The sequence below is a fragment of the Ambystoma mexicanum genome, chromosome 6q (assembly GCF_040938575.1).
Source record: "Ambystoma mexicanum isolate Mex_15411 chromosome 6q, UKY_AmexF1_1, whole genome shotgun sequence".
Classification (NCBI taxonomy): domain Eukaryota; kingdom Metazoa; phylum Chordata; class Amphibia; order Caudata; family Ambystomatidae; genus Ambystoma; species Ambystoma mexicanum.
The window spans coordinates 832,737,297-832,757,515 of record NC_090937.1 but is presented as its reverse complement, the minus strand read 5'-3'; the positions used below and the strand labels follow the sequence as shown (position 1 = coordinate 832,757,515).

The window sequence follows — 20,219 nt, the reverse complement described above, 5'->3', positions numbered from 1 at the left end:
TGCCTCTGTATAGGCTAGCAGTAGCACTTGTATGTTCCATATAGTGTTCATTTTAAAGTTAAGCTTTTGCACTTTAAATACTTTGACCTAACTAGCATCGGCAGATTAAATATTGAGCCCCTTTGCAAATTAAGCATTAGCACTTTAATGTGTAATTAGCACCACTGCATATTCTGGAAGTAGCAATTTAATGTATGTTCCATATAGTGTTCATTTTAAAGCCAATTATGTGCACTTTAAGTATTTTGATCTTATTATATGTGCATTTTAAATACTGAGCATCTTTTCACGTTAAGCATAACCACGTTGATGTGTCTATTAGTATGAGTTAATTAATTATGTATGGTTGGATTGTTTTTACATTTTCTTAGGGGCATGAAACCCCGAATTGAAATCCCAAATTGAATTTATTTGAACAAATGACAAATTCACTATGTCCATATCTACTATAAAATGGCTGATATGAAAGCATGTATAGTGGTGGGTTCCTTGGCATTATGACAGCAATGAAAGAAGAAATTGTAGCTACATTGTATTATTAGCACTGTAATGTGCACATTATCAAATGTTTACATTTTCAAGGATCATTGGCACATTATACACCCGGATCTTATGAATCATTTATACATTGGTTGGATTATTTTGGCATGTTTTTAAGGTCAATAGACCCTACATTGATTTAATGCACATTTATAGATAATCGTTTATTTCCAAGTCCACTTTAAGATGACTGACATATAAACATCTGTGGAAGGTTCCTTGACAATTTGACAGCAACGAAAGAAGGACTTACAGCTATAGGGTTGTTTTTAAAACAGAATCAGGGTAAGACACATTTGTATATGAACAAGCAATGAGAAAGTTGTGAAATGTGTTATACGGCTGTTATTTGATCTGCCTGCTGGATTCTAATATAAAGTTGAATCTGCAATTTATGGTTTTTGCCATTCTTTGGTCAATGGTGCATCAATCTTGGAGGTTTCAGGAGTGTGATTCTTGATACCTGTGTACTTCGGTTATGTTTGATCATTGTGATATTCCTTCAATACAGTCTATCGTTGGGCAGTGGCCGCATGTCTAGCATGAATTAGACTTTTGTAGACTCTGGCCTGTATAAAATCTTTCACACAACAACAAATATTTCATAGCACAATTGAGGTGCACCCTTGCGGGAAAAGTCATTCTGACTCAGAATTGTTATTGTTCTTAATATAGCATCTACTGCTTCACTCCCTTCCCCATGTCTGACAAATATGCAATTGGGAAGTGTTGTAATGAGCATGGGACCCCATCTGCTTGCTCTTTTCTGTTGCAAAAATCAATGCTGAGAGGATGCTACCTTCAGTAAAATAGAAATGCCACCAAACGGACCCATCTAAAAGTTAACTGCCTTCATTAATAGAATTGGTGACAATCAAATATAGATAACAAAATAATACATACAAAATGGGGGGCATTTGGAGAAATAATACTCGCCTCAGTGCTGTGAAAAGACTAATCAGAAACTTACACAAAAGGTTTACAGTAAAACCTATGAAAAACTCCCACATTATACCAGTACAGTAACCTGAGTATGTAAAGGAGCCTGGTCCAGAGTGAAAACCATGTATACTCATTTATACTCCATGGACCCACTTGCTGCATTGCCTCAAACTCGAACACATCTATGTCTTCTTGAACTGTAATCCATTTAAACCACCAAATGAACATTGAGAATACAACAAGAAGGCTCCATAAATGAAATCAATAGCTGAGTCAACAGGTGTTGTTTTACTTTTGGTTACTAGTTCATCCACACAAGCCAAATTCCCTATTTCTACATGCTCAGGCATAGATTTATGCATGACAATTTTGAACACATTTCCAATGTTAATATAGCCTAACAGAGCTGCGGTCAATGTGTACTGGGGACCCACAAATGTAAAGGCACATTTATGGTGTTCAATGAGTACCGAGAAGGTCCAATACTTAACAGTCCAATGAAAGGCAATATATACTTTAGAACTATGGATTTGTGCAAGGTGTGAGGAGATACATACCGAAGAAAAGTATGCAAAGAAAGAAAAGCACCAGTTTAAAAACAAACATGTACGCTGTGGCCAGCATGCAGGATCTGAAAAACGACACGTGCAAGGAAATGTGAATTCTTCAGAGCCCACCAACAATAAAACATGTTCAACATTATTTGACAAAGCACAAGGTATTGTTGTCTAACAAAAAGAATCCAGCAATCATTTATTAAAATGGAGACCTGTACAATTTGACTTGAAAAACACAGCATTTGATAGAAAGGGAAAATAAAAACAGTGTTGGCCCTGGCATTGTGTTTATTTCTTCACAAGATTAAGAATCAGTAGATATTGAAGATCTGACTTTAAAGGCAAATTGTGAATGAAATCAACCTGACTGAAACAAGGCCTTAGTTGCCAAATAGTCTTCCTCTCTTCCCCCAAACCATGGCAACACGGCAAGAGCAGAACTGGGGTGAGGGCTTGCCATCCCGTGAGAAAAAGTGTGAACAAAGATTTGTGAAGCTGAACCATAAAATATTATAACTGTGCCTGGAGTTGCTTCACAGGAATCAGGCACTTTAACAAAAACAAATGCCCCCTGCCGCCCATTTACACCTTTCATCTGTCTCTGAGCTTGGTCTAAAATCATTAAATATACCTTCTATGCATCATCGCAAGCATTCCCAGCTTAACTAATATGATATTTCAATCAACCAGGCCTCTCCAGATGGAACCTCATCACAACTGAGAAGACCTAGAGTCAGATGCTAGAACCACTCAAGGAAGAACACTCATAAATGGCCCTGCTAGCTAAACTACAAAGAATGTGCACCATGGCAACAAAACTCTGTAGTTCATATAGGCCCCATTCCTCTGCTCCAAGAGGTACTGACAACATGTATCTTTACCAGTCAAGAACTGGTTTTCCATTTCAGATTGTGGGTCATCCCATATATCAAATAATGCACCATGTCATATTTACATGTGTGTAACTATTGGTCAACATGCCCTAGATAATTATTTTGTTAGACCAATGTTCAGCTGGAAAGACTCTGTCAGATAGATGTAAAACACAATGTTTTGATGTATGCTAATTATGCAAATTGGGCAAATGTGGGTAGTTTTTCACTGAATGGGGCACAGTAACGATTCAAATATCGCAGCATCCGTGTCAGCGAACCTATTTCTTTGAGCTGGGAAAATAATGTTTGTGTAAATGTATTATCGTATACACAGCAAAATATAGTACAACAAACATCCTATATCGCACCAAGATGAACATTGCATTATTTGATTGCCTAAGTGAGAGCAATCTGATGAACCGATTAGTAACATGATTACATGTCAGGAATATGATGTTTTAGAAGGTCACAACCGTTTAATGCAGAAATCTCTAAGATTAAATCACATCAAGTGAGAGGGAAACTGGGTTTTGAAGTTATTTCCATCAGGCTGCCTTCCTCATGAATATGCACAGTGACTATGGAGAAGTTGGTTTAGCGTGATGTCAGTTTTGGAACAATGTCCAATCACATACATTGAATATTTAGATTACAGGCATTATACACCCTCAAAAATGATTGGTTTCTGCTCTATGAAAGGTCAAATACATAGCTTCTGGAGAGAGAGCCACTCACTCATTGAGGTGGGGAAGAAGGAGAGAAAGGAGAATTGATAACAACAGAAAGGAGAATGGAGTAGATTGCCTTCCTTCTGGACCCATTTTTGGATTACTAGCAGTACACGGGAAGAGAGGCCTACCTGGAGTTAGTAGACAACTGCCTTCTTAAGTGCAAATGACAACAAGCAGGCCCCAATTCAGAAAGAGTAATACCAGACTATGGAGGGAATCTGACACTGCCCTGCTGACTGCTATAATGCCAAAGGGAAATATAATTATGAGGGGAAAATACTGTGAAGGTAAATACATCAAATCCTGGCCCCTTTTTATAATATTTTATTTATAACACACCTAATACGGGCAAAGCAGTTTCCAAGCGTGGGTTCGGTATTCGAACTTGTGTTGCTCTGCATTGTCTTGTTTCCAAAAGAAGCACATTGCCCCTGAGCTATCCACCCAGCCCCCTTTCATTTGTAAGTACTGAGAGAGTGGGTATATAAATTGACTGTAAAACCTGGCACATTTGAAAACATTTCAAAAGCATATGTGCTTCTGGAATTATAGGTATGATCAAATAGATCCTATGGTATGTATACAGTGAGATCCCCTAACTCCTTCTCTGAAAAGACGAAAGGAGATCTCACTGTGTGCATGCTTAAACAAATAAAGACATTTAAGTCATTTGAAGTGATTTCCTGTTTGCATCACTAGCAGAGTTCTGTTACTGGTGTGGATACATTCAAGAAAAAGGAGAAAGGGTTATTAACTGTCAGCTATTTTCCCTGCAGTCTAGTTGACCATTGAAGATGACAAATTAACACTTTTACACGATAATGTAAAAGAAACACCACTGAAGGAAATTTAGCAAACCTATTTGTTGAATTTTTTAAGTGATTCACATGCATGAAGGTTAAGTAGCTTATCTTGCAATTGAGTTTTTTAGAATGTGGTTTGCATTTTTAACAGCTTCATTGATTGATGGAGGGAAATGTTTATTCACAATGAACAAGAAGCAGAGAGATTCTGGGGCCGATTCATGTAACAAATGTGCACCGAAATCTGTGGCGCAAGATGGCGCAAGTGTGAAAAAGCAAGCGCACGTGCATGCGTGCGATTCATGGAAGGCCCTGCATGTGTTTTCCCTGGGATGTGCGCCAAATTGACGCGTGGCACATACGGGCGCACACGTCACTGCAACATCTTGAACGCCGTGCGCGATGCGCACAGCGAAAGTGCACTATGTGTAGCGCACAACACCAAAAGGTGGCAGAACACGCAGAATGGGGAACAACACATGAAAATGAGGGCGTAACTGGGGAAGTACTGCTGGGAAATACACGGAGCGCTCATACGCACGCAAACTACATGTTTTCATGGAATCGAATAGGGGAAACACATGCACAACAAAAGACACGCACAGGCCTAAACACGTCCGCCACATGAAGGCAGGCAGAAGCTTCCCCATGCAGTATAAAAGGGCGCACAAACAACAAACACGTATATACAGCTACAATGAATGTCCCATTCTGTGGCCCCTTAGGAGAAATGAAGTGTCACGCAAGGCTCAGGCATCCCAAGAAAGCAAAAAAAAGAGATACGCGACCCCTGTAGCCCACGTGCGTGTAAAAAAACACACGCAGTATGCTGTGGCAGCCAGGAACACAAAAAAATGCGTATTTGATCAACACGCAGGCTAGTATGCCTGACTAACAGAGACACCCACAGTAGGAAAAATAGCGGGTGCGACTCACCGTCTGCCTTGCGTGTAGAAGAAGAACACGCAGCTAACACCCATGCCAAAAGAAGGAGTACGCACTGTAGCCACTGTGAAGTAATTGCAGTGAACCCCAAAGTCTGGAAAACACACGCACCGCTTTCCACGAAAAGCACGTACAGAGCGATGGAAACCCATGTGGGACCTTCAACCCGTGCCGAGGGAAACGCCTGCATGCACGTTACATCACCTACGTTCTTACGCGCTAAGGGCCTTTCCTCGGAATTCATGCAAACATGCTGTTTTTCACGTGCCAAATCACTCCGTATCAAACTGGCCACGCGACAGAACACGGAAGACCACACTCCTGCCCAGAAGGCCGTATTACTGTCCCCAGATCCATGAGCAGCCTCCCACAAGCCATCTGCTGCTGCCTGCCTCTGCCACCGTGCCCTGCCATTTGGTACCAGCACATCTGCCATCTGCAGGGGTCCAGTTGCTGTGACCTCCCCTGCTGGATCAGAAGACTCCCGACTGGTGTTCCATCACTCCACAGCCCAGCCCCAGGACCCAGTTGCCCACTCACACCTGCCTCAGGGGTTGCCATGTCCGACACAACACCTTCCGGCACCAGTGGCAACCCCCCAGCAGAGAGGCAGAGGGCTAGCAGCTTCAGTGAAAAGGAAGTTGGTATTCTGGTGGAGCAAGTTCTGGGGCATAATGATGCTCTCTTCACACCATCACGCGCCAACAAGGAAGGACGGAAGAGGATCTGGAACGACATAGTGGGTGCCATCAATGCAGAGGGTGTGGCACCCCACGACTTCAAACACGGCCAGAAGCGCTGGGAGGACTACAAGTCCAGGACCCTCAAGAAGGCCCAGCGCCTCTTGGAAGCAGTGGATGCAGTGGGGTGCTGGGTCCAGCTTTCCACCCAGCAGATGAGGGTCCTGGAGAGCATTCGCCCAGTGCTTCACCACCAGATCCTCAGGATGCAGGCCCGTCTGGAGTCGAGCGTAAGTGGCCATGCATTCACGTTTAAAACAGTGCATGTTGCAGTGTGCTGGTAGCTAGCTACTTGGCTGCATGTGTGACATGGGTCATGTTTGTATGTGTGTGCAGGGACATGATGGTGGTGCATGTGAGTCCAGTCAGGCGTGACCCACATGGATGGTGTATGTGTCACAATGCATCATGCGGAGCAGCATGCAGAATGCACACATGTATGCATGCCTGTGTCTGTACTTTGACATGTTTGGGGTGTGAGAGATGTGTGCTGCTGTAATGGACATGCATGATGTACATGTCCGTGTGTCTGAGTAGTGTGTGCCATGGATGCATGACACATGTCTGTGACGATGTGTTGATTCACTGATTCACTGATACAGCCTAGTCATTCTTGTGAGTTTCAGCCCACCATTGGATGTTTCTATGGTGCTGTGGACATGGATGCAAATGTTTGTTGCATGTGCCATGCCAGTTCCTGCATGTGTGTTACCTGCACTGACCCATGTGTTGTCAGGAGACATGATGGAAGTGACGTTTGACAGTGCCACTCATGTGCTATTGCTTTCTGTCTAGGGGACTATTGTACAGTACCCTGATGCTTGTGTTCAATGTCTCCCTTTACACAGCTGTGAGTGAAGAAGAGGGTGGAGACGGCGCTGTGGAGGAAAGCGGCAGGGATGCCTCCACCGGCCAGCGACGCTAGGCCCAGTCACGCTCCCAGGAAATTCCATCATCCGGGAGCGATGGGACTGGTGCCGCGTCCGCCACTACGGCTGCAGCAGAAGGGGTTGGTGAGCCCCCAGAGGGGCCTGTGCCAGCAGAAGACAGTGCAGAGCCATCCAGGTTGGTGGTGGGTACAGAGGAGGAGGAGGCCGCTACAGAGCCACACATGGGGCCTGGTGGGGGTGGTACCACTGGTGCAGTCCAGGGACAGGAGGCAGCAGAGGTCGCCACGGAGGGGCCTGTGCATGTCACTGTCCCTGAGACTGTGACTGCATCACCATGCACCAGCAGGGATCCCCCATCCCAGGCACATCTGCAGGTAGGGGGGAGGTCCATGTCATCTGGCACTCCTCTACCTGCGGACGAGGGGACCCGTGACCGGATTGAGGCCGTCCTGATTGGTGTTGCGTGACATTCGTGATGACGTGCATGCTTCCTGGGGGTACCACGCATGAGTCGGGGCCTGCTGGCAGGTGCCTGTCACTGGGGTGGGGGACATGAGTCGGGGCCTGCTCTCAGGTGCCCGTCACAGAGGGTGGGGTGGGGGACATGTGTTGTGGCTCTCAAGTGCATGGTGCCATTTGGCCTGCCAGCGGGTCATGGTCTGGGGTGATGGGCTGCCTGTGGGGCATGCCCAGGGGTGTAAGGTGGTCCCCTGTGGTGTGGGCTGCCTGCAGGGCATGGGGAGGGGGAGAGGGGAGGAGCACACCGGGACGGCCCACACTGCCATATCATGTGTAAAACTCCATGTGAACCCCTCGGAATACACATACCCCGCTCATGCCATAGAAATCATGTGTAATACTCCACATGCACCCCCTGGAATACACACATGCAGCCCATCCATCCACCCCATGGCCCCCAGGCAGCCCATCCAACTCTGGGCATGCCCCGCAGGCAGTCCATCCACCCCTGGGCATGCCCTGCAGGCAGCCCACACCACAGTGGTACTTTCTTGATGCTATTTTGCTGGCGTGAGCGGTGTACGTGTATTACGAGGGGTGCACGTGGATTTCTATACGTGATTGGCCTGACGCGAGTGGGGTATGTTTATTCCGAGGGGCGCTTGTGGATTTTGACACGCGATTGGCCTGGCGCAAGGGGGGTACGTGTATTCCCGGGGTGCGCATTGAGTTTTACTCGCGATTGGCTTTGCGCGAGCGGGGTAGGTGTATTCAGAGGGGTGCGCTTGGATTTCTACACGCGATTGGCCTGGCGCGAGTGGGCTACATGTATTCCGGGGGTGCGCGTTGAGAAATCCACCCGGTTGGCCTGGCACGAGCGGGGTATGTGTATTCCAGGGGTGAACGTTGAGTTTTACACGCGATTGGCCTGGCGCGAGCGGGTACGTGTATTCCGAGGGGTGCGCATGGATTTCTACACGCGATTGGCCTGGCGCGAGTGGGCTACGTGTATTCTGCGGGGTGCGCGTTGAGTTTTACACGCGATTGGCCTGGCGCGACCCGGGTACATGGGGTACATGTATTTCGAGGGGTGCGCATTGAGTTTCGCGGTTGTCTGGCACGAGCGGGGTAAGTGTATTCTGGGGGTGCGCATGGATTTCTACACGCGATTGGCCTGGCGCGAGCAGGGTACGTGTATTTCCGAGGGGTGCGCGTTGAGTTTTACACGCGATTGGCCTGGTGCGAGTGGGGTACGTGGGGTACATGTATTTCGAGGGGTGCACATTGAGTTTCGCGATTGTCTGGTGCGAGCGGGGTAAGTGTATTCCGGGGGTGCACATGGAGTTTTACACGCGATTTTGTGGTTGGGGGGCTATATGCTGGTCCACTGGCCTTTGCGCCATGTGCTGGATTTGTGTAATGTTTTTGGTGCATGGGGCGGGGTTGGGGGTGTAACTGGCACTGCTGCAGAGTCGCTGTGCCACCTTGCGCCATGGCTGATTATGCATGTTAGTATACTTGAATACACTGTACGCTAAAATGGGTTTTGGCGCACGATGTAGGCGCAGACTGCCGTACGCGCACTCTGTGCGCCAGCCGTGTGCGCCACTTGTGCGCTAAATTCTACGAATTACCTCCTTAGATAGGAAGGAATGTTCTTGCTTAATTTGGTTTAAAAACAAAAAAAATAACAATTTCATCCAGAGTCCAATGCATAGTGGATGCACGCTCAGGATAATTCAATGTACACATGGTTATGCATGTAATTTAAAACTTCATTTTCATAGTCATGCCATTTTGACCACTGAGGTCGGAATTTCATAGATGCATAATTTAAATTGTTTCAATCTATTTATATTTTAATAATAAATAGAACTTCTGTGCAAACCTGTTTGTTTCTTTTCCCAGTAAGTAAGGGATGCTGTATGGAATCAATATTGTTAAAATGGAGGTCCCAAGTTCATAATAAGAACTCTATTAGATAAATGAAAATTGTGTGCACCTGATTTAACGTAGGTGGACAATTCCCCCAAATTAAATGTAACCCAATTAAAATATCTGACAAAGTCACAAGGTCAATATAAGGAAGAGGCCACTGTGACATGTTTACCCACTTATTACATTTCCTTAGTTCTCTACAGCGTCTCAATCAACCAGTGAGTTTCATTCGTCCTATTACTGATGTATTAAGCATTCTGTGGATTGGTGGAATTCTCCCATGGATTCCAAATTCTTGATATTCTTTGTGAGTGATTCCATTGATGATAAAGGTAACAGGCATCATCTTGAAAATATTGACACCATATTAGGGTATCTGGGTATGGTCTTATAAGGAAGAGCGCTATATCCATATTCATATCAATCAATAGAGAAAACATTCTGAAATCCATAGATATCTATTTGTTTTGCTTTTGCTCTTCTATCTCACAGGGTTCACCTATACTGATCTGTTCTCCTGCCATCTTGCGTAAACCAGGAAATATTTCTGGTTAGGCTGTTTCTGAAGTATCTTCCAACTGGCTAGAATGTTATTTGCTTATGGAGTCTACCTGGGTAATAGATTATTTAGCATAGAGGTAGTTTACCTGTGACCTTGAATAGTATCTAATCTTCCAGTGTCTCATAGATAACATCCTCCACTCCATAAGTGTACAGGGAGTAAACCATAACGTTTCCCCTTGTCGAGTGTAAAGACCTTTCCGGTCAGTTACTATCAGTATTGTATTAACAATGTTACGGTATAGGACCAATGATAGAATTGGATGAATCTGTGGAAACATTTTTTAAATCAACATCCATTCCAATGGTGCTATCTGTCAATAAAATGATGCTTTCAGGATCATTTTCATCAACCAATATTTGGATTGTGTTATCTTTGAGATCTACACATTGAGTTGAATGTAGAGACAGATCCTTTTGCTGAAGAATATTACTTCAATAAAAGCTTCTTCATTAAACAAGATCTGTCCTTTCCTAATTTTTACTGGCCATATGCATTGTTGTATATTTTCTTGAATACAAACTTCTTCTTTGACTTACACCTCAGCAGCATAAAGCTGCAATTGGGCATGACCAAAACATATCTTCCAGATCACTAAAGTCCATCGGGTTTATCCAGATTCTGGATCCAACTTTGCTATGAATATGATCCAAGTTCATTGCGGATCGATGTAGCATGTCATTGCTGATGTAAAAATCAGAAATTACATTTCTCATGTCCCAACCATTATGGCATACCTTTTTATTCCAATTTGGATCTCCAGAAGGCACCTGCTCATATCCATGTGTTTTGTATATATTGTATCAAGTCCAGATTCACATTTATCTATCAGATTATATGTGGAAATCCTCTGATCCTTTTTTTATTTCATAAGTCATTTTTGACTGATTAAAATTACTTTTTGAGGTAAAAAAAAAACAACCTTGGGGAGAACGGTTTCCTTACCTCCATTGAGTTGAACAGGGAGGGATACTAGTTCTACTTTTCTTTGTAGTGGAGTTAAAGTGCTGATTGTGTATTATGAATTATCGTTTATTTGAAGGTCTTCTGTGGATGAACTGTCAAGGTATTTTCATCCAAAGTAAAGAAACCATTATTTGGAGGGATATTTGTTCATAAAGTTTCTGCGGATGTCTCTTCACTTTTATCTTGTTCTTTCACATATATGACAGTGATGTCAGGGACCATTCCAAATTAAATAGTTGGCACTTCATTTTAGTTTAATTGGGTGTTGAGTCTGGGTCCAAAGGACCTGGTTCACACAATCTCTAAGGGGTAAAAGTCTCAGAAATAGATTTTTCCCAGTACAACATGTGTTCTCTCGGATGCAACTGTTATCACCAGATTTTTAAGTCTCTGTCTCTCTACCTTGATTTCTAGTTAAGTAACTCCAGCTACGGGGATTTGCTTCCCATGAAAGTTGTGCAGATCTTCAACAAGAGGGTAATACAGTGATGTTTCCACCTTCCTTGGTTGAGCGAGTAAATCACTTCTGTAGATATCAGGGACATTTATCCTCTATCTATGACAATTGACTGTGACTCTGATCCAAGAAAGGGGAAAGTTACTATATTGCATCGGTAGGGGGGAATGGGGAATAACTAATGGGTATGCATGGTTCAAGATCATGAAGACCTTTCAAGATACAGCAGCTTAACACATTAGTTAATGATTATACCGTTAGGCAATATTTCCAGAGGGCATACCACCAGACCCATAATCAGGCGGTTAGAGTTTATGATATTTTATTTGACACATTTTGACATCAGAAGAGAAATGATGCAATATAAAACTAAAACATTGCAATCTAAGTATACATAATTGGATAGTCAGGTGATTTTGGATTGTCCAAAGTAAGTTGACTTTTGGAAAACATATACAGCCAACAATGTTACAATCATTGTCCATTGACAATTTATGTGGTATCTCTACACTAGTTAAATATTTTCCGGCCATATCAATTGTGGTGAGTAACAAGAAGGGCACAGACATACAGAGGACATGACATACTCATGTTTATTAAAGTAAAGGTAGAAGACCTAACTTTCCCTATAACTATGTGTGGTCCCTGCCTATATTAATAACTAAGGTACTTGTTTGTCAGTCCTGAATGTCCAAAGAAACAAGTCCGCTGTCCAAAGCTACTCTAACTGACATTGCCAGTAAGAGAAAACTAACTTAGGTCAAGAGATTGAATCCCTTATCCTAAGGGTACCTCAAATACCATGCTTAAATATACAATCCAAAACTAGTCTCTCGTGACTTATTGTATTCAGTTCTTTAATTCCTCAAGTGAGATGTTGCCCATTGTCTCTTCACCTTGAATCTGTTTTGGATTTTCTTAGCCAGTTTAAGGTTTTGGTCATGGACCTGGTTGTGTCCTTCTCCTGTGGGAATATGTTTTTCCTGAGCTTTTACTTTTAGGTTATAACAGTTGTGTTTTTCCTGGCTCAGTAATGTTTGTATCCCGTTCATGTCTGTAGGCTCATAGTCCTGCTATTCTCTCCCTTTAATACTATATTTTCTTTGTGCAGGATGGCACTTTGTTTTCCCCCTTTCCAGGGATATTTTGACCTACTGGTTTTCTCTCTTATATCAAGGTCCCTATCAACCTTTGCTCTTGGTTTGCAACCTTCATATGTATTTGTTTTCCAAGTTAACCCTCATTCACATCCTCGACTGTGAGGAGTTAACTGTTTGGTATGATGATTTTCTCTTGATTCACAATCTTTTTATCAATTTGCCTTCAAAGCTAGCTCTATTTCATATTTTCTACTGTAACACGTTACCTGTGCAATATACTGAGCCTCTTGAATATCCCCACACCTCATATTCTTAGCTTGTTTCTTGAATGAGAACATTGTCAGAAGGTTTGGTCTTCGGGTCTTTCTCTCCCCCTCTGTATTGCGGATGCCACATTCTCCCTCTCTCCTTTCTGTTTGGATGCACACTCTTTAACATACTTGTCCCAGTAAAGTGGACATCTGGATTTAAAGGGAAACAACCCTTTTTCACAAGATAACACTCTCCCTTAGATGTTTCTTTGTCCCAGTCAAGACAGTTCATATTTTCTTGTTTTTTAAAACTTCTCATGTAGGCCATGGCATGCCCAACTTGCGGGAGGACGTCCTGGGAACAGGAGTGCTTGTCCGTTAGGGTGGAGTTTCTCCCGGTGAGGTCCCACTTGCCTATACCTCTACAGAGGGTATGGCGAAGTGGGATCACCTCTCTAGCCTCACACTGGGGTCTCCCCTTTGCGGAGAAGGGACACATTTCCCAGACTTGTTACACAATTCTTTATCATTTTCCAAACCAGGAATGTATTTATCAGGGACTCACATTGCTCTCTTCATGTGGGTATGATCAAGTTTGTAACAATCACATCTCGCTTGTTAGTATTCAAATCTTTTTTCGGCTGTGGCATATTTTACTTAGATTTCACAAAGTCACTAGCAGGCTTACTGCAAGATCTCTTGGACAGCGTTGCTTGTTGCTTTGGTTTTTGGTGTGATTAAAGGGTGAGTAGTGCCTTTTCCACCTACTGAGCCCTTACACTATGACAAACCAACAGTGATCCAAATCATAAAGTTGAACAGGCACAGAAAAGACATATACCTCCTCACTTTGTGTTGTACTGTTGGGTGAGTCCAGGCTATACTCTGAAGAGTCATGTGAATGTGATGACAGGAGCAACCCGAAAAACAATAGTACAAGACTCCAAAATAAAGAAATGTCCAATAAGGTTCAGAATGATGTTGTTCTCAAGTCATTTGCTCAGAGGTATTAGTCATTTTATGGCAAGACCGAAGGCTTCCTGTTATCCAAATGTAAATCTATCTTCAATGTATTTCACATATTTGAGAGTGAACTATGTGGCACACCACCGAATGTGTTTGTGACCCTGTGATACTAGACTATAATACTATATACAAGCAGAAACATTGACCATGCACCCCTGCTGCTCTTATATAAATAGGGAAGGATATACTGAAAGAAATATAACTATAGAATTGAGACAGAGAATCCCTCAGCAGTTCCGTAAGGGCAACCCAAAAGGATGTTTAAAGGAAAACTTTAATAGACCAATTTATATGTGCATGTTCGTTGAATATATCTGTGGAGGCTGAGGAGAATGAATAATAAAAACCCCATTACCAATGCCAGTGAAAACAAAACTGTTCACCGGAGACGAAATTATTTGGGCCCCATACAAAACATGCTCTCTTAATGTAAGAAGAAATCCCGGTCAGATCTCAACCTAACCCTCTGGTTAGAGAACATGAATTAACATTGAAACACCTGCATCTTCCACCATGGGTAAGCACTACATTCATTTCAGCATAAATATAGTCTGTTAGTGGAAGCTGAAACCAGACTGTTATGGAGTGTATTGTATGCCACTGATATCATAACACCTGACATGGCTGATTGTGTGTGCAGTCTTGAAGTGATAACTCCTGTGAGGGTAACCGTAACTAATATATGAAATTGTACATGCAACGCAGTGGTGAGGTAAAGGATCCTCTGATGGGTCTAGAGGAGACAGTCTTTCCACATCTGCAGTGCTCACAGAACTTCGAACTTAAAATAACGACATACATTTGTGATTTACCACAATCAAAGGAAAAGAAAATGAGGTACCTGCATGCGTAAACATGCCTTCTTTTCCCTAAAAGCAGAGCAAGAAGCTCCTCCCTCTTATGGTTTGAACTGTATATCTCAATACCATATCAGTTTTATTGAAAGCTAAAAGAAAACAATATTCTTTAATCCCCCTATGCAGAGACCTGAAATCCCATAAGCTTACCATGTTCTGAAAGAGACATGAACCAGGTCGTGGGCAAGATGATACTAAACAGGATGCTCCTGAGACCACATCAATTATTGTCAAAATGTCAGCTTGTTTGAAGTGCGAACAGCGCATAGAATCATGGGAAATACAACTTTCTGACTCCTTTTCCAGGAGCACCTTCCTCTGCAGATGCTTTCAAAGATGAAGTAAACAATGATCCACAATACTACAAAGGAACCCCGGGATGAACACTAATAGTGCTCAAACTACCTTCCCCGCACTCAATTAAATACATTCAAAAAGCAATCTGAATAACAGATTGGCTCTAATAGAGCTGGGAGAGGCCCCCTCCTCAAACTTAACACAAAGTATTAAAATCCATAATTTTAATGAAATATACACAAATGCTTTTTCTTTTAAACCTACAAAATATTTGAATTGTAAACTCCACTGGCACTAGTGTGTGTGACCCCAATACAATGAAACTGCATCAATTGTACCACATTCTTTTAAAAAGCAAATTCACTTCTGATATATATTTCCCCTTCATTTGTGGTTGACCTATTACGACGGTATTGGGCAGGAATTAATTTCAAGCCCGTCTGCTCAACATGACATATTTCTTGTTTTAGGCCTGCTAACTGTCCAACAATCATCAGGAGCTGACCACTGTCATGCTGACACTGACTTCATACATTCAAATGTCGGATTCCGTCACCCCACCTCACCCTAGATCCCTTCTTGCATGCTTAAAACCCACCCAGACTTCAAAGAACCAACAGTATCATTGCTATAAAGTTGTGTTTATCACTCAAATAGGTTGGAAATCTCAATTAAACCACCCTGAGCAAAAATATCTTAAGGGTTCTAACTTTGATTCCCCCAATGCAGACCACTTAACTGCTTTGTTGCAGAGTGCCTGTAGTCAACCTGCTAAAACATAAAAAGTATGTCATCAGATTAGAGATTGTACGAACTACCCCCTACAAAGTTTCATAATTTCTCATACATTATTCTCATGTGGCTGTCAAACTCACAAGCTTAGATATGAAGCAATAGAGATCTCTTAATGTATTTTGTGAACCATTTCCTTCATTCCTTACATATCCAGTCTGTATGCCTATAAAGGATCATCAAAGGATTTTTAATGTACTAATGAGTTGTTGTACTCTCAGAAAAAGAAACTTGTTTATTGAATTACTAATCTATCCCATACAGTACTAAACTCACCTCACGTGTCAGATTTCTTTGTTCTGATGCCTGCCAAGGGCGTGTTTCTCTGCAGACCCACGTCTAAATCTAGCCCCACAAACCTCTCCTATATTAGCTGTTAGTACCCTAAAATAACCCCAAAATAACCCTTCTTTCAATACATAATGCTAAAGTCACTTCCCTTCTTAGTGATCCACGTTAGTACTTCATGTTAGTAATCCATATATTACACTACACAGCACATAGCATGTGCTGCACAGCACATATTTTTTAGCACATAGCTACTTACAGTTATCGTGTATATCATTTGTTCAGAATTGTACTTTGTAACATTGAGCTACTTCCAAGGTCCCTTTAGTCCGATGTCAATTTGTTAGATCAAGAGATCAAATTGCAGACCCCATATTTACCACACAGATAATGTCCTACTATGGGGTTTATGCCCCACACATTTTGGAGGGTGTATTGCTTATCCACATCTTTTTTACTGAATATTTGCTCACAATATTACCTATAGTGGAGCTTTTTTATAGGCAAATATTGGTCTTTGAATTCCCTTTTCTGGCTTGTGGAAAATTTGACAATACTTGAATATGATGTTCCTGATTTTGAAACTTAAATCAATGAATGTTAACACACACACTGTTTGGTACTCCTTACTAGGATTCACACATTTCTCTATTAAGGCCTCTGTTATTATTGTACACTCTCTTGGCTGCACTTTTTACTAGTTTCTTTGGATACCCTCTGTTTCCTAATTCCACCGATATGGCTATGACTTCTATCTCATGTGCCTCTTTTCTACTGCTGTTTCTACCAAGCCTTAAAAATTGGCAAAAGGGCAGATTGTCCCGCAGATGTTTTACATGATCTAATATAAAGGAGAAGTTCATTCATATCTATAAATTTGTGAAATTGTCTCAGCATTAACTTCTCTTCTTGATGAAACATTGTAATATCAAGAAAATGTGTCTCCCTATTACTCGTAGAGTGCAAACATTTCAAATGGTTATCCTGGGTATTCAACCATTCACAGGAAGTAATTGCTGATTCTTCTGAACCCTCCCAAATAACTAAAATATCATTGTTGTAATGTATCCAGTGTTTAATCTGAGCTTTGAACCGATTGTCTTCAGAATATGTTTTAGCCTTCTCAAAACTCTCAACATGAAGCTTTGCTAAGCTAGGGGTCATAGTGGCATTTTTCCCATGAACTCAAAGTAGTCCTGCATGAGTGATACTTCTCTGCACCCTAGAAAAGAATTATCAACAGGGTCTGAGGTATTTGTGTATATAAGGATGCTATATCTAAACCAATGACTAGGTGTCTGTTCAGATTGAAATCAATGTTCTCAAATATTTTAATAGCCTCTCCACTGTGGTTAATGTAAGACTGCATCTTTATCACAAACCCTTTCAAATAGTGGCAAAGGAATTTTGACAATTTTTCCAATATGGAATCAATGCCTAATACAATCGGCTGGTCTGGCAGTTTTTTGCGGTTCTTATGAATCTAAGGAACACAGTGAAACTTCAAGTTGTACACACGATAACGTGGCCATGTGGTTTTTGTTATGTGGGGAAAACTAACCGCACAATTAGAACATGTATTTTTGGAGCCTTGGAGTGGCTTGAAAAATAAAATGAACAAGCACCACTGGTGACATTTTATAGAGAAAGGTCACCACTGGAAGGAATTTCAATGGACAGTGATCCAACAAATGTCTGGCGAGAACAAACAAGAACATTAAAAGACATTATATAGGAGAAAACAAGAATACATTTTCTTAACTAAAAGTAACATCTTGGGTCTCAATGATTCAGTGGAGAGTTAAAAGAAATACGTTTTATTTCTGAAACACAAATTTGGAAAAGAAATATAAGACACTCGGCCCTATGTGAAATAATTTAGATAGAAGAGATCCAACATGGGGTTGCTCAATACCATGAGGAATAAATACTCCAGTATAAGATGTCTACTGTATTTTGATGGTTATGGTGATTTACAGCGCAGGACCTGATCCGGACATGAGTTACAGGGAGTAATATTAACATCCAAGGCATGATCCATTGGGATGCCAGTTCTCCTAGTGGGATGTGGGTCCACACACAAACACACCCTTGGGGCGTATCAGAACAAGGACATCTGAACACTTGGGGTTAGTTTTGTACCGCATGGCGTACATTCGTAATTCACTAATCAAAGTTTTTTTTACAGAAACTCACTGGTACATTAAAAATCACTTGATGATACTTCATAGCAATAAGGACTGGACGTATAAGGAAGAAAGGGAAGGGTTCACACAATACATTATGTGACTCCTATCACTTCATATCCAAGCTGGTGAGTGTGACAGGCACATGAGAATGATGTATGAGAAATGACAGAACTTTGTAGGGGATAGAGAGTTCAATCTCTAATCTGACAACATAATGTTTATCTCATAGCAAGGTGACTACAGGCACTCTGAAACAGAGTAATGAAGCGCTCTGCCTTGGTGGATGTACACATCATAACCCTTAACATATACTTGCTCGGGGTGGTTCAATTAAGAATTCAACAAATAGTTATTGCGATTTTACTGTTGGTTCTTTGAAGTCTGGGTGCTTTCCAAGCACGCAAGAAGTGGACTAGTGTGAGGTGGGGAAATAGAGACCTGGGAGTTGAATGTATGAAGCCAGTGTCGGTGTGATGGTGGTCAGCTCCTGATGATTGTTTGGCACTTTGCGGCCTTAAGTAAGAAACATATCATGTCGAGCAAAGGGGATTGAATTCAATTCCTGTCCTATGCCATTGTAATAAGGCAACCCCAAATGAAGGGGCAAGATATATCAGAAGTGAATATGTTTAAACAAAATGTGGTTCAATTGATGCAGTCACATGGTGTTATGGTCACACACACTAGTGCTGGTGAGGTTTATAATTCAAATATTTTGTATGTTTTTTTAAGTATGTATGTATGTTTCATTAAAATTATAGATTTTATTAGTTTGTGTTAAGTTTTAGGAGGGGCAGGGGGGCCCTCTCACCGATCTTTTAGGATCAACCTGTTACTCAGCCCACTTTATTTGAATGTAAACAATGATCCATCAACACTGCTCCATGTATCAATCGTAGTCATCCGCCGAGCAAGCAGAAGATGAACCAATACCAATAGAAGTCACACAAGCCCATTACAAGAATCTGCAGAACGGGCACGAAGGGGAAAACAATTCAATAGAAGTAGAGCATTTTGGGTTCCAGAATGTAAGTTAAATTATTTAGACAATGCACAGACATTATTATAATTTACAAAATGACACATGTACATGTATATATGCAGTAAAAGCACTCAAGCAAAGTTTGGGTCCTTAGCTGGGTCTGTGGAGCCCATGCTCCTTAGACCATATGATATTCCCCCATTTCTTTGAATTAGAATTTGAAAATAGCAAGTGGAGTGCCGGTAATGCATTCCTCCTGCCGGACCAGATAATTCATCAAGCAGGCAGACAGGCACATACTCAGTGTTCATAAAACCTTTTTATGAAATCCATGAGGCCAAGACTACACACCAAGCAGGAAAACAAGACACATACTCATTGTTCTGTTTTATCAAATTAATGTTCAAATAACAAGGTATTTTTTTAAGGATCGTGCTGTACCCTTTAAGGGCCAAGACAGTTCACCAAGCAGGGAAACAAGCAGATGTCCATTGTTCATCCAGTTGTTATTAAATGAATGCTAAAATAACAGGCCTTTGTTAATTAATTAAGCAACAATGCACGTACTCCCTATTTATAAATCCAATTTCATTAAATAAATATTAAAATATCAACTTAAAATAATCATGTTAAAATAGCAATTATTTTGACAAGTTAAGCAGCACACTGTATCAACGATTGAATCCAAAGAGATCACCCTCTTCCCTCTCACTTACTAGACAGGAGCATTATCTCAGATCTATTGGTTTACATTTCCAAAACAGACGGAATAATGGAGAGCTGAGCGTGGTATTCTGTGAACTGATATTGAAGAGAGTGAATTTCCTCCTGGCCTCCCACTGTGCAAGGATGTGTGTGTCTCAGAGCTCCCGCTCAAGCGGGGTCTCCAGAAACCATGTGCATGAACTCTGTACGACCCTCTGTGAAGACTTTGGAGCCTAGAATTAACAAGGAAAAACCCTGCATTCCAAGCTAGAATGCACTGACACTGAAAACAGTGTAAATGAATAGCAAGAAATGTACAGTTGAACC

At 41.8% G+C, this 20,219-nt stretch overlaps 1 protein-coding gene across 4 annotated transcripts in view; it reads left to right on the top strand.

The window, feature by feature from the left end:
* FSTL5 (follistatin like 5) overlaps positions 1 to 20,219 on the top strand; it is a 3,721,575-nt gene that overhangs the window by 66,025 nt on the left and 3,635,331 nt on the right. The gene's annotated exons all lie outside the window — the stretch shown is intronic.